Source organism: Macaca thibetana, chromosome 2 (assembly GCF_024542745.1).
Source record: "Macaca thibetana thibetana isolate TM-01 chromosome 2, ASM2454274v1, whole genome shotgun sequence".
Classification (NCBI taxonomy): Eukaryota; Metazoa; Chordata; class Mammalia; order Primates; family Cercopithecidae; genus Macaca; species Macaca thibetana.
This window is the reverse complement of record NC_065579.1, coordinates 125,799,502-125,814,826: the sequence shown is the minus strand read 5'-3', so window position 1 is coordinate 125,814,826 and position 15,325 is coordinate 125,799,502. Positions and strand designations below refer to the sequence as shown.

General features: G+C 40.5%; 1 protein-coding gene across 9 annotated transcripts in view; it reads left to right on the top strand.

Moving 5' to 3' along the window:
- The window catches only part of FOXP1 (forkhead box P1), a 631,073-nt gene that overhangs the window by 83,260 nt on the left and 532,488 nt on the right, over positions 1–15,325 (top strand). For all 9 annotated transcript variants that reach the window (XM_050781345.1, XM_050781346.1, XM_050781342.1 and 6 more), the window contains exon 2: positions 6,911–7,040. The gene's annotated coding sequence lies outside the window, so the exon portion shown is untranslated. The remainder of the gene's footprint in view (positions 1–6,910; positions 7,041–15,325) is intronic.

Genomic DNA, 15,325 nt, shown 5'->3' with positions numbered 1-15,325 from the left:
AACTGAACAATGAGATCACTTGGACTCAGCAAGGGGAACATCACACCCCGGGGCCTATCATGGGGAGGGGGGCGGGGGGAGGGATTGCACTGGGAGTTATACCTGATGTAAATGACGAGTTGATGGGTGCAGCACACCAACATGGCACAAGTATACATATGTAACAAACCTGCACGTTATGCACATGTACCCTACAACTTAAAGTATAATAATAATAAATAAATTAAAAAAAAAAAAGAAAAAAAAAGAGAAAAAAAAATCTTTTCTTAAAAAAGTAAAGTATGAAAATGCTTTGTAAAAAAAAAAAAAAAAAAAAATTGTTTTTGAACATAGATACCAGTAAGTCCTCTGGTGAATTGAAAGAAATCTTACTAGTGGAAGATTAATAAAAGGCATAGTGATTGGTTAGTTTTAGGGAACTTCACTGAAACAAAGTCAGTTAAATGGGCTTGCCCAAATCATGGAGATTGGTGTAGTGAAGCATTTGGTTAAATCTGGTGACGTTTTACCACAACTGTATTAGAACCTAGTGCTAAAGACAGATGCTTATTTAGGGTATGTTTGAGTTATTATTATTATTTTAAAAACAGAAGTGTTATTTGTTCTTCTTTTCCTAGCCTATGAATCGAGGTGGATTGGCATTTTATTTATGAGCTGACAAACACATACCTTTTTTTGCAGCTGATGTGCTTTTTTGAACTGGGTTCAGCATTGTCAAAAAGTTATTCACAGGAGTTGGTGATGGAGCCCGCTCCACCCACTTCTGTTCCCTTTCTATTTTGGTGCCATTTGCAACAAAGGAAACTAAGTTTGTAAATTAGAGAAGGATTGAAGCTCTCACAAATGCACTTTTTATAAGGTTGTGTAACAGATTAGACAGAGCGGGCTAACTCTTGCTGTGGCACGTGGGACCCGCGGAAACATCCATGCAAACTCCATGAAGTGGCCCTGGCCCGGGGACTCCCAGGTTTTCTGGCCAATCTGATTTAGCTGCATTTAAAAACATACAGCAATGAAGATGTATATATCTGTATGTTCCTATGCACATATGTACACTTGTGCATGTTTATACGTGTGTATCTATACATACGTATATTACGTGTGTGTATAAAATTGCCATTTAGCATTCTCAAACCAAGGGAGATCCCGTGGGCAACACATTGAATTTGACTTTTGTATCAGGGTCCCTGATGATTGAAATAGATGGCTTTTAATTCTCCTAGACCAGGGGAGGCAGAGGAGGGCTGAAAGAACCCAGAGAGAGAAGTTGTGTGGAGAGAGCTGCCTGGCAGGGTTGCCACTGGTCAAAGAGAGACTCAGAACCAGAGAAATGAATACCCCATCTTCTCTGGCCTCCTGAGATGAGAACTCCCATTGGCTGGCTGGACAGAGAGCAGCCTTCCAGGACACAGAGCTGGGTGGGGAATAGTGGGTGGAGCCTCTGGAGAAGCAGATGGAAACCATCCAATGCATTTTGTTCTGGAAACAGCTATGTGAGGTAACTGCCATAACTCAACCAGTAACCCGTGGGAGAGGTCAAGGTGGGAAATGAATTCTTTCCTAGATCTTCAGGGTGGGTATGGAGCATCTAGCTTTAAAGCACTGGTTCTCAAAGGATGGTGCCCGGATCGGTAGCATCAGTATCACCTGGGAACTTGCTGGAAATTCTCAGGCCCCATCTTGGACCTACAGAATGCAAAACTGGAGGAGAGGCCCAGCAATCTGTGTTTCACAAACCCCCCTTGGAGATTCTGGTGCTTGGTCAAGATGTCTGTGAGTTGCTGGAGGCTCAGCATATGATGTCAGTTTACTGAGAGGGCCTTTGTTGGCATGCTCAGAAATGCCCGTGATGAGCATGTTGTCCATATCAATCCACTGCTTGAAATTCTGCAGTTCCTCAATCCTCTGTTTTTAGGATAGACATTCTTCAGTAGAAATGGAATACTTGATTACATTTAGGCCATGGAGGCCAATACCCAGTACAGTTCATTCCTTTAATTTTTAAACTCTTCTCTCAGCTATGCAGGCAAGTTCCAGGGCAGACTTTTGGAGGTTGTTTTTGAAAAATAGATGCAAATGCTGTCTGTGCTGTTGTTGTTTTCCTGGTGCCTGGCAGTGTTTGGTAAACAACTTGATTGCTAGGTCCCGGCCTCAGGGAACCACAGCTGCTCTTTCCAGCTCCCTGCAGACTTTTGTACTGAGCAGGGATTGCTTCAGGGAAAAATAAACAGGGGAGAACAAAACAAGAAAACATCACTTGTTGTTTTGTTGCTGCCTCTACCTGTTTTCCTGGAGCTGTTTTGCAACCACAGGCCCTGGGATTTGGGTTCCTTTGCTTTACAAAAACAAGGCAGGCCCGGGTGGCATTCCACGCTTCTCTCTCCATGGCTAGACTGTGGCATTTGGAGTAGCCACAGGACTTGAAAAGCATTGGAAAGGACTTAGTAGCCACTGCCAGAACGCATGCATTTTTAAATATGTAAATTGAATAGGGAGAAAGCTTCATTCTTTCTAATGACCCCCAAGATGGTAATCTGGCTTTTCAAATCTCTAGGAAAACAGATTGAATATGGCACAATTAATGTTTCAGCACTTCTAGGCTTTTCGCTAAAATATTTTAATGGGCTTTTAATTTATTGCAGCTCTTGATTAGCAGGGTTGAGGCAGGGTTACTGCTGACCTCCTGGGCCAAGGTACTTCTGGGGCTGTAGTGAAGTGGAAAAGAACAAAGGTTTGATAGTGTTCTCAGCTGGAGCCTCCCAGGGATGAGCCCCTGGGGGTTCACTGAATAATTCCTTCCCCTAAAGTAGTCAGAGAGCAATGCAGTGTTCTTCAGATCTTTATCAGAGTTACCTGGGGTATCTGGTAGAACAGCAGATTCCTGGAACTTGTTTAAGAATCTCTGGACTATGGAGGGCAGGAACTTGGGCTTCAGGCTGGTGCCCCCCTGCACACTCACATTTGCAGTCCATGGCCTTGGTGATTGATATTGCTACAGTGTAAATAGGTGAGCTGGGGTACAAAGCAAGTAGGGGTACTGCTACATTTTTTAAAAGTGTTTGAGACTTGCGCATTGTTTATTAGTGCATTTACTTTTCACTTACTCTAATTCCTAAGTTCGATATTCCCTCCCTTCTTAAATCAAAAAACTTTTTCCCGGAAATTGTTTCTTTTTGGTCTGAAATAAGACTTTTAGAATGTCCTTAAAGAGAGGTGATAAACTTCTGTTTGTTTGAAAAAACTCCTATTTTACCCCCAGCTTTAAAAGATAGTTTTTCTAGTTATACAATTCTACGTAGGCAGGTTGGGGTTTCTGTCATTTTTTTCTTTTCTTTTTTGTTTTTGCCTCTGCACTGTGGAAAGGATAATTTATTTGGGTATCTATCTTCTGGTATTTTTAAAAATTTCAATTGCTGTATTTCTTTTTTGTCTAGAGTTCAGAACAGTTAAGTATTTTAGTTAGCTATGGGGTTCCATGAAGATGGAATTCAGTCCTATGTCTGTTTAATTCTTAACAACATACACACACACACACACACACACACTTCCACACACCACATTGGTGATTCACCCTTTATTTTTAGATATGCCTGGTTACTTTAAAATATTAGAAGTCAAATAAGACAGCACTAATGACCATACACATACAGCATTGTTTTTTTTGTTGTTGTTGTTTTTTCTTGACGGAGTCTTGCTCCGTCACCAGGCTGTAGTGCAGTGGCGCAATCTTGGCTCACTGCAACTTCCGACTCCCTGGTTCAAGCGATTCTCCTGCCTCAGCCTCCCTAGTAGCTGGCGTCACCACACCCAGCTAATTTTTGTAATTTTAGTAGAGATCGGGTTTCACCATGTTGACCAGTGTGGTCTCGATCTCCTGACCTCGTGATCCGCCCACCTCGGCCTTCCAAAGTGCTGGGATTACAGGCGTGAGCCACCGTATCCAGCCACATAGCGTATTGTTTAACCGATTTATGTATTAGCTAGAAAACTGCTACTCCTCCAGTCCGAATGAAAACGAAACTCCCACAGGAAACCTCCACTAGCTCTCTCCTCATGGCTATCTTTACTGTTGACTTGCCTACTCCCCACCCCCAAGCCTTCGAGTATGATATTCCGACCTGTGAAATGCGTTTTCCACCCAATCTTCCAATTCCTTCCAAAACCTCAAGATAATGAATTCTTCTGGAAAGCTCTTATCTGCCCAGACACCTACTGGTGCTTTTCTGTGTCACCTGTACTGTTTCTCTGTGCTTCTGAATCACTCTGGAATCCTCAAACTGGAGATAGTGAGTGACCTCATCCATCCTTTGCTACAGAGATTGCAACTTGTTTGTTTTGTTTAAATATAACTTATTTAAAAAGTGAGCTGTCATCTTTGAAAGATTCTGAAATTTTACTAAATAGAAATCTAGATTACTTCCTTTGTTTGTCGAATTGAAAGCTCTTGAGGCTCTTGAGGGTATGTTCCCATGTGGCAGTAATTGGAGGGGGAAGTCCAGTGGCTTCCCCCTTGAAGCTGATAAAGTGAGGATTTCTCAGCTTGCTCTGTTCGTTCCCTCTCCCTATTACCTTACACTTGGCCTCCTTCGCTCATTTGCATTACCTGCCTGTTCCAAAATGTGGCCCATGATTGGTAGTACCAGTATGGTCAGGTAATGCCAAAATTCACTTGAGCAAGCCTGAGTCAGAAGGGTGTATCACAAAAACTCAGGACTTTTGTATTAGGGTATTGGCTGGAAAATATAGAGTTCCCATGAGCACAAGCTTTATAGAGTCGAGTCAGGCTACTAAAACTCCCTGTGCCTCAGTTGTCTTATCTGCATATTGAGTTTAATAATATCTGCTGAGAACTTTGTTGTAAGAATAGAATGAAATAACGGTTGTAAAAGACTTAATACCCAGTACACAATGAGTTTTCAACAAATGGCAATTATATTTTTAGAGAGTGCCGAAAAGTTACTTCTTTCAATTGTTGATTCATTTACTCACTCAAAAGATACGTATGGAGTACCTGCTATGAGCCGGGCGTTTTTCTGAAATTTTGAAGTATTGCGAGGAACAAAAAAAAGCTCTTTTATCTGATTGAGCTTACATTCTAGTGGGGAAGACAAGTGAGTAAATAGATCATGGCAAAAGCTCTGAAGTAAGCACATGGGATGATATGATTGGGAGTAACTTGGAACCTAACGTAAGTAGGTAGGCAAGACAAGCTTTTTGAAGTGGCCTTTGTCCCTAAGATCCAGTACTGAGAAGGGGCCAGCTGTGTAAGGAATGGGCTCATGGCGTCTCGGGAAGCTGAGGTAGCAAGTCCACCAGCCCTGAGACGGGAAGACACTTGCCTTGCTTGAAACAAAAGGAAGGCCACTGTATCTACATTGGTTATTGTTTGGGATTGGGTTGGTAGTTAAGGTAGGGTCAGAGAAGTAGGAAGTGACCAGATTATGTAGGGCCCTCAGGCCATGGAAAGAAATTTAAATTTTATCCTAAAGATGGTAAACAACTTCAGCCCTTTTCTTTTCTTTTCTTTTCTTTTTTTTTCTTTTTTTGCTATATGACATAGACCTCATGGCTTTAGGGAGCATGTCTGAGCCTTGGAAGTACTTCTTGGATCTCAAAGCTGCTTGGAGGCTTGGAGAACAGGACTTTGCCATTTGACTCGAAATGTGGTCCATGATTGGTAGTATCAGCATCTCCTGGTAGTTTTCTAGAAATACAGAATCTCAGGCCCACTCCAGATCTAGTGAATCAGAGCCTTCGGGGATGGGTCCCAGGAATCTGTATTTTGAAATGCTCTCCAAAAGATGCTTATGCACAGAAGTTTGAGAAGCATCAATCTAGAAGACATCTGGACAGATTTCTACAGGACTTAGAGCTATGCTCGTTGGAGAAGAGTGGAAGCCTTTCCTGGGCACCCAGGGGATGCTGCCAGCCACAGGGGGTGCTGGCTCAATAGGGTTAGGTACTGGTGCCAGGGTTAGCATTCTAAGCGCTTGAAAAACTCTCTGGTCACAGAACATCTTCAGTGTTGATGGCAGGTCAGCATAAGAGTGAATCATGATAAAAACAAAATAAAAACCAAAAACCTCTATTTAATCAGTACACTTAAAGGAGAAGTTAGTAGTTTAAAGTGGTTAGAAGAAATACACTTCTTTCAAAAAGACAGAAGCTTAGAGGTGGAAGGAACTTGAAGAGCATCGGTTAATGCCCTGACCCTACAGGTGACGAGACTGGAATCTGGAGATGATAAATGACTGTCCTGGGACCACACTAGTGATTGAAGACCATACTGGGTCCAGAACTCAGGCTTCTCAACTTTTGAGCCCTGACCATCGCACAGTATGTGCTTTCTTGTTGGAAACATCTCCATGAGTATTGCTCATTATGTAATCCATAATCATTTTTAGAATAAAACAGAATTATTTTGGAGAGAAAAAGATGATTACCTTTCCTACTAGTTTTAACGTTCATTATTACTATTAGTATTTCTAAAATAATTTAAAATTATTTTTTTGTTTACTTTTTTTGTTCTTCGATAAAGATCACAACTTAATAGGGAATGGTACATTTATCTGTGTAATATTTTAGTTAAAACAGTTAATTGTTACCTGAACACTTGATAATGGGAAGTGGTATTTTCATATGCTAAAATATTTAAAATACTTGGTACAAAGCCCATAATAAATAACAACTTTTCGGTGTATGTGTTGAAGTGATTAGTAAATGTATCTTTCAAAACAGTATTTCCGGTTCATATTTGACAGCATCACACTTGATGTATTGACATACCCTGGCTTGAACGGTGTTTTCCCCTACCTCAAGAATCTATGTCTTGCTGTTTTCAAGTGTAAGGAAGTGGTGGTTTTAGAAGTTACATCTTAGTTATGTGTAAAAAAATATTTTTGTGTTGCAGTGTCCCAGAAGCTTTTGTTGACAATTCCAGTTTCCGAACAAAACATTTCGGCAATGGTGAGGGCTTCGATCCCTTCTCTGATTTGCTGTCAGCCATGAACGGATGGATGTGATGCCTGCTAGCCAAAAGGGTGAGTGAATGAATGTTTGTGATTATTCATCTGAAAATTCACAAGACAAAAAATCCTTCAAGACAGTTGCCCACCCAGGATGAGAGCTTCTCATCTTGAAAGAAAGGACAAACTCTGTCATTGTTTTCTGGTGTAATCTTTTCAGATAATTCCTACAGTGATCTGAGGATTTATAAAAGGCATAATAGGACATAGGAGAACTTTCTGTGCTTGCTTCTTTGTTTTAATCATATTCTGAAGAGTGGACTATGTCAGTTTTGGGTCATGTGCAACATTGAATGAGTAATTGCTTTTTTGGTCTCATTACAACTTGGTGATAACATGAGCCACCATGAAATAAGACAATAATTTTTTCATCTTGAGTTTTAGGGAAAATTTGAGTCTAATTTGTTCCTTGAGAGAGTCCCATCCCAAACTTTTTGTATGATCAGGACTTTTGAGAAAGCCGAAGGATTGGAAACTTGGGATTTTCAAATATTTTTTGAAAGACTTCTGGGATTTTTTTTCTATTGTATAGAAACCTTATTAGGTTATTCACTGCCTTTTTAGGGGGAGGTTAGAAGGGACATGATGATATTTTTCTCTGTGTGTTTTCCATCTATCCTGTTCCTCATCAATCAATGACTCCCCTGTAGTAATGAACACTGTGACTTGTTGTTACCAGAGACAATGATTGGTTGAGGCCAGGCATTTTGGGTGACAACTCTGACATCATTTGTGGTAGCCTTGTCATTGAATGAAGTCAGTTTTATGGAGAACCATATCATTTCAGGGTTTGTATTGAATAGCATTTAATGGTAAGACCCATTGGCATAAACTCATCTTTTTCTGTCTTAGTGCAGTAATATTGGAAGCAAATTGTAAATAATGGAGAGAAGGGTAGTGAAGCAGAAAGGGCACTGTATTGGGAGTTGGGAGGCTTAATAGTAACCTGGCATGGGGCAAATTAGTCTCTCTCTTCTTTGATTTTTTTTCTTTTTTTTTTTTTTTTTGAGATGGAGTTTTGCTATTGTTGTCCAGGCTGGAGTGCAGTGGCGCAATCTCGGCTCACTGCAACCTCCGCCTCCCCAGGTTCAAGCAATTCTTCTGCCTCAGCCTCCTGAGTAGCTGGGATTATAGGCACCCGTCACCGTGCCTGGCTGATTTTTGTATTTTTAGTAGAGACAGGGTTTCACCACATTGGCCAGGCTGGTCTCAAACTCCTGACCTCAGGTGATCCGCCCGTCTTAGCCTCCCAAAATGCTCGGATTACAGGTGTAAGCCACCACGCCAGGCCTGATTTTCTATATCTAAAACAAAGCATTTAGGTTAGAGGATCCTATTCTATCAGTGTTATTGAGGCCCTAGAAATTATCTATTTAAACACCTCAGTTTACAAATGGGACAGCTTAAGTCCATGAGTCTAGGTGGGATAGCTAAGTCCCTGGGGTTGGTCTGGACTGGACCATAGCTATTTGGTCATGATTCAGTGGTTCTTTCTAGCTTATTTCAATTACAAAGATTAAGACATCCTGCCCATTTAGCTTTGTGAACCTCCTCTGATGATGTGTCTAACACATTGTTATGCTTTCAATTATTTGGGCCAGATTTGCAAAGATTTTATAGCTAGAGGTCATTTTGACAAATCCTTCCCATTTTATACATTAAAAAATACGTTAGTTTTATTGTCCAGAGAAACTGTGTTCATGGTGAAGCAACTGGCTCAAATGTTAGCGACCAGATGATTTTCAAAGAGCTATTGGCTCAAAAAGGCACTTCCTGTCAGTTTGTTAACTGATAACTTGTACTGGTTCTGCTGGAGCTAGAGAGAGAGAGAGAGAAAAAAAAATCCAGTCTCTTATCTTCCCTACAGTTTTACTTCTGTCAGTGGCAAGAAATAAGGCAAATAGTAAACAGTAACACACAGGCAAGGGTGTCCACAATGAAAAGAAATGGTTAATGGAGTCATGAAATTTTAGAGTTGTTGGTGATCTTTGATCTTTCTACTGGGTGGCCTTGGGCAAGTTGTTTGGTTCCCTCACCTGTGAACTCCTGAGGTTTTCCATTGCTATGCATGTATGATAGACTTTTGTGGATGGTCTGTAGATTAGTGAACAGGCAGCACGTGCTAAGAAAATTTGTATCTTGGCCAGGTGCGGTTGCTCATGCCTGTCACCACAGCACTTTGGGAGGCTGTGGCGGGTAGATCACCTAAGGTCAGGAGTTCAAGACCAGCCTGACCAATATGGTGCAACCTTGTCTCTCCTAAAAATACAAAAATTACTTGAGTGTGGTGGCGGGTGCCTGTCATCCCAGCTACTTGAGAGGCTGAGACAGGAGAATTCCTTGAACCCAGGAGGTGGAGGTTGCAGTGAGTGGAGATCGTGCCACTGCACTCCAGCCTCAATGACAAAGTGAGGCTCAGTGTCAAAATAATAATAATAATAATAATAATAATAATAAAGAAAAGTCGTACCTTTAGGAATTCAGGTAGAGTTGAGAACAAAGCCTTGGTCTGTTTCATATACACATGAGAATTCATCAAAGTTGTTAGAATTCTGAAGGTATTGAAATAACAACAAACTCAGGTTTTTGGTTACATGTCATCTCTGTCTTTGGTATTGAGAGAGTCTGACTCAATCTCACTGTTATAAAATTGATGTATGAAATTGAACAAAACCACATGAATGGATTTGTTGAAGACGAGGCTCATTTTATTCATTAATTTCAATTGGGTTTGGCCCGTTATTTGAAAAATCCATCTGAAGAACTATAATGAAAATGATATCTGTTTTGAAAAAATGCACTTTTAGGCCTAGTGGAATACTAGGTTTTTTCTAAATAAGGAAATTCTTAGTATTTGTCAGGCTTAAAAAAACTTCCCTTCTCTGTATTTTTTAGTAGAAGTAGAGGTATCCTATGAGCTGGACCACATGTTCTGATTTTCCATTCTCCTTCTCTTTTTTTTTTTTTTTTTTTTTAAGACAGAGCTTTGTTCTTGTCACCCAGGCTGGAGTGCAATGACACAATCTCAGCTCACTGCAAGCGATTCTCCTCCCTCAGCCTCCTGAGTAGCTGGGATTGCAGGTGCCCACCACCACACCAAGCTAATTTTTTTATTTTTTAGTAGAGACAGGGTTTAATTATGTTGGCCAGGCCAGCCTCGAACTCCTGACCTCAGGTGATCCGTCCGCCTCAGCCTTCCAAAGTGCTGGGATTACAGGTGTGAGGCACCGTGCCTGGCCCCATTTTTTTCTCAAAGTGCGTTTCCAAGGCTTGCTCAGAAGACTCACTGTCTCCCTCTGTGCTGCAGTGTCTGGCCTTCCATGCATTAGGCATCTGATAGTCATTCCATTGTCAAACATTTATTCACAGTCCTGTGCCTTTTAGAACTTTACAGTTTATTGAATAGCCAAAGGAGCACCAATTAATTGTTGCAGCTGATAATTTGGAGTCTTTAGGCTTGAAATAAACTCTAATTCTGAGTGAAGTGTTTCATGGTAAGTGTCCTCCTGGTAGACCAGGGTCAGAGTCACAGAGGTAGGCAACCAGAACAATAAATTGCCTCACTCAAACACAAGGAAATGAAACCATGAAATAAAAGGTTTCCACAAATAGATCATTATGGCCAATTTTTTAAGGTCAGAAGATGGGTAATGTACTCAATTGATGCTGGCGATAACCATGCTTGCATAATAAATTGACTTAGAGGCTGGAGACAGTGAAAGAAGGGCTGAGCATTTCGCATCTCTCTTTGTGCTGTGGTTCTTTAATGCCACCGTTCACCAGGAAGGAGTCAGAGTTGCCTCCTGTTTCCTGGTGTGAAGCTTTAGTTGACACTGGTACCTATAGGATGCACATCACGGGACTTCCAGAGTGAAGACTGGCAATGCCTGCTGCATATTTAATCGGCAGTTAGCCGCAGTGTTATTAATAAATGTGATCGTAGCAATTTGTATTTGCATAGAGTTGTTTTGAGAAGGGCTGACTAGAGATGGCAAATGTGTCAGTTTGTTCGTCCGACTCTGCTCTGTCATTACATCGTCTCTACCAATAAGTTTTCCCTTGCTTGTAATCTGGTGAAAGGATATAAATGTCATGCAACATTGTGTGTGATTTGCTCACAATTGTTTTCCCTTATTTGCCCAGCCTTCCTCTTTTGATCTCTCTCATGGTCAAATTGCTACCTTTTGACTTACTAGGAAGAGATGAAAACATGGGCAGATGCATCCTTCTCACCGAAGACTTGGTGAAGGGCTACTTTTTGGCTAGGAGTTCCTTTCTTTTGAAAATAAAACTCGAGAATATGGACTTTCTGTGACCGGTTTTGGGGTGGGGCAGTGGTGGCACAGCTTCCAGAAGGTATGTGCAGCTGGCAGGTACCTTGGGCCAGGAGAGCCAGCCGACAGGGTTCCTTTCTGGTCTGCTGTGTGCTGCAGCCTGTCAGAGGGCCAGCCCACTATGTTGTACTTAAACTTCCAGTCTCTGGAATTTTGACTTTGAAAAGTAATTTTAACAATTTAATAAACTACATAATATGTTTTATAAGCTGGAGCGAATGATCTTAAGTATTTTGGTCTCTTTCATAACACAATGAACCTAATATTGGTAAAAATACAGATCTTCACTCACACCATAAAGACAGTCTAGATTTAATAAGCAGTTATGAGTGCTGGCAGCTGCCTATCAGATTGTATCACTCAGGCTCCCGCATGCGAAGACAGTGTCAACTTACATTTTATCTGTGAAGTATTTTCGATGCGTTTATTTTGCCTTTCTCTCCAGTTCCTAACCCAATACAAGTAATGTAATTGGCTAAATATTTTCCACATAGCTAACTGTCTAGGGGCCAAGGTGGAAACCATTGTCTGGCTTGATGAAGATGAGAAATTAACATGACATTTACTTGGAGGTAATGGAATATATTAGTAATGCAGTAATTCAGGATGGTGAGACAGTGTCCATCCTTTCCTGCCCATAAGCAGCAGGAGGTGTTCAGCAGATGATGAAAGAACCTCCAAACCCCCACCCCAGTTCCCTCGTACCACACAGCAGTAGCCAGCCCATCCCTGTTCAAATTTACTTTTAAGTTCTTCAGACAGAACTGTAAGACAAACTAATGAATTATTCCATTTGTCAATTAAAAAATAAAACCCCCAACCCCTATTTTAAGATTAAATTCCAATTAGAAGATTGCATTTAATTCAGAAGCTATAACATTGTTTTAATGAATTCTGTTGGAGGTGACAGTTTATGTGAGATAAATTTATATGGTGTAGATAGATGTAAATTCATTGGATAATGTTAAACATGTTACTTCATATATATTAGCTGTGAAATTTATTTCTTCTCTGGTTAGGTCCCTAAGGAGGTAGAGTCAGAGGGAAAAACATATCTTCAAAGAAAGAACCCTTTCTGTCCTCTCAGATATTTGCTCTAAAACAGCCTTTTCTCACTTTTATTAAAAAAAAATCTGTTAAATTTCTGCATTAACTGAATTTATGATTCTTGGTGTATGCTATTTATAAAATTGAATATAGGTTTTATGATATAGGAAATTAGTCTAGGAATGAGACTGTGATCCAACTTCTTAATAAAGGTAATCTGCATTTATATTGCAGGTATTTTCCATTCCTCTCTAAGCCCCTTATGGGATTATACACACATTTTTCTGGACATACAAATTCACCATAAACTTCTAATGTATTGGGCAGACTTTTGTTCACATGATACCTACACAAAACATCAAACCTTTTGGCTAAATTAGAAGTGGCAAACATTCTTGACACACTTTCGATTTTATAGTTCCCCTTTTCTGTGCCCATCCCGTGCCCTGGCAGACATCATTGAACTGATCATATTCTGTTCTTTACCGAGTGTGGAGGTGGCCTCAGAATTATTCCACCTAAATTATTGTAGGCAAGCTTACAGAGTCACTGTTTACGTGAGTACGGCCAATGCAGTGTATAAGGTATAAGGCCGGGGCTTTTGACTGATCTTTGCAGTTTGTCTTTGTATACCGAATACTTACCCTAATATCTGGCAGACAGTTTTTAAGCAGTCCATATTTCACATATTAATGAAAGAATCTGGGCTGGGTACTGTGGCTCATGCCCGTAATCCCAACACTTTGGGAAGCCAAGGCGGGAGGATTGCTTGAGGCCAGGAGTGTGAGACCAGCCTAGGCAATATGTGTGCACCACATTGACTTGTTAGGTAGTTTATTTTCTACCCTTCAACTGGTTTTTGTGTTATGTCTGTGAAATATTATAGTTTTGTAGTGGGTTTTTTTTTTTTCCCCCAACTTCTGTGACTTTGGAAAAGAAAAGAATGAGTCTGTGTTGCTCTCTCTTTACTTATGTATCAACTGAGGCTCTAACATAGCAAGGAAGTGGTGATGTGAGAGCCAAACCCAGACTTTCACTCTCCGGGTGCAGTTGCTTTCTCATAGGGAGAGGCACATATGTGCCGGGTGCTGACCGGTGCAGGGCAAGTTTCTTACATTTTCCTTTTGCGTATTAATCTTAGTTTTTATCAATACACCAAAGCAAGCTGTACCCAGGAGGAAGGCATTTAGCTATTACATTTCAAATGATATCTTCCGTGATGTAAAATTCTAGGAACTTAAACTCCATTGCATGTTGTTTTTGAAAATATTCTGTTTTCTGTTAAGTTGGTTCAAGTAATGCACAGAAGCGAAGAGAAGGAAATTTCCATTCAGTTTATATGCAGGCTGCTGAGCTGCCTGTTGCGAATTGCCATCATTTTATTCTGTCTTCAAGAAAAATAAGCAATTAGTACATTTAAGCTATCATTTAGCTAATGTACATTTTAATTTTATTTCAATGTGTTGCATATTATTATTTCTTTTGGTCATGAAAAGCAGAGTTCGGGAAAGTGATTGTGGTGAACACGTGAATTGTTACCCTTTTGGCCTGTAATAATAGGATGATACGGTTGACTTTGATTAAGGATGACAAAATCAGCAGGCCCCCACAACAGCAGGCCTGTTCTGATGGTGGCTTTTGGATTTTTCCCTACAGATATTCTATGTAGCACCAACCAATTGATTGGAATAGGCTCATGAGATAAAATCTTTTTATCCCTTCTGTATTCGATGAGATTTTAGTAATATTTATAACAAATAATTAGAGAGCTATTCATTAGGCACTTACTTTTCCTATGTTGCTTCAAGTATCACCTTGGTTATCTTATTGAACCTTAACAGCATCTCTGTGTTCTAGATATTATTCTGGTTTTAATGTTGAGAAGACAGAAGGTTAGTGCATGAGTGAACTCCTCAGAATCGCATAGCAAGAGTGAGAAGAGGGTTTTATTCCAAGTTGGGCCAATTTCAAAGCCTTTGTCTTAACCCTGAGGACATGCTGCTTCCTCATCTTTGAATAGATTCTGTGGTTCTTTAAGATCTTTTTGATTTAGGCAGAGAAGATTTTGTAGTTTATACTTGTCTTTGTGAAAGAGATGGAATCTGACTTATTTAAAACAGCAGCTTCATCTGCAATATTTTTATAGAGCCAGGAATGTAAAAGGGAATGGCTTCTTCCAAAAATTTTCTCCAAAATATTCCTCACCTCCTGACTTTTTCCTCAGTTGAAAAATCTCCCCAGAGTCATGTCACTGGATTCAACACTGCATTCTTTCTGTGGTTCTTTTTATTTTATTTTTTTGATGGAGTCTCTCTGTTGCCCAAGCTGGAGTGGAGTGGTGTGTGGTATGATCTTGGCTCACTGCAACCTCTGCCTCCCAGGTTCAGGTGATTCTCCTGCCTCAGCCTCCCTAGTAGCTGGGATTAAAGGTGCACGCCACCACACCTGGCTAATTTTTGTATTTTTAGTACAGACTGGGTTTCACCATGTTGGCCAGGCTGGTCTTGAACTCCTGACCTCAGGTGATCCACCCGCCTTGGCCTCCCAAAGTGCTGGGATTACAGGCGTGAGCCATCACTTCCAGCCTCAGTTATTATTAAGGGAACTTTATTCTCCCTATTTTAAAAAATTGCATATTGAATTATCTAAGAGTGAAATGACATGTCAGTTGCAAGTTCCTTTATGAATCTTCAGAAAATAAGAAAAAATGTTGGGGCAGAAGCTTAATAAATCTAGAATCTAAATGATGGATATAAGGGGGTTTGTTATACAATTTTCTCTACTTTTAAATATTTTTGACCACTTTTGTTGTATAAAAGGGGTGTTGGGGAGATGAGAAGCTTATCTAGCTCACTATCTAGTCTAGTGGTTGATAAACCAATCACAGGCAGGATAGAACCAGGCCTCTGCACCCCTGTC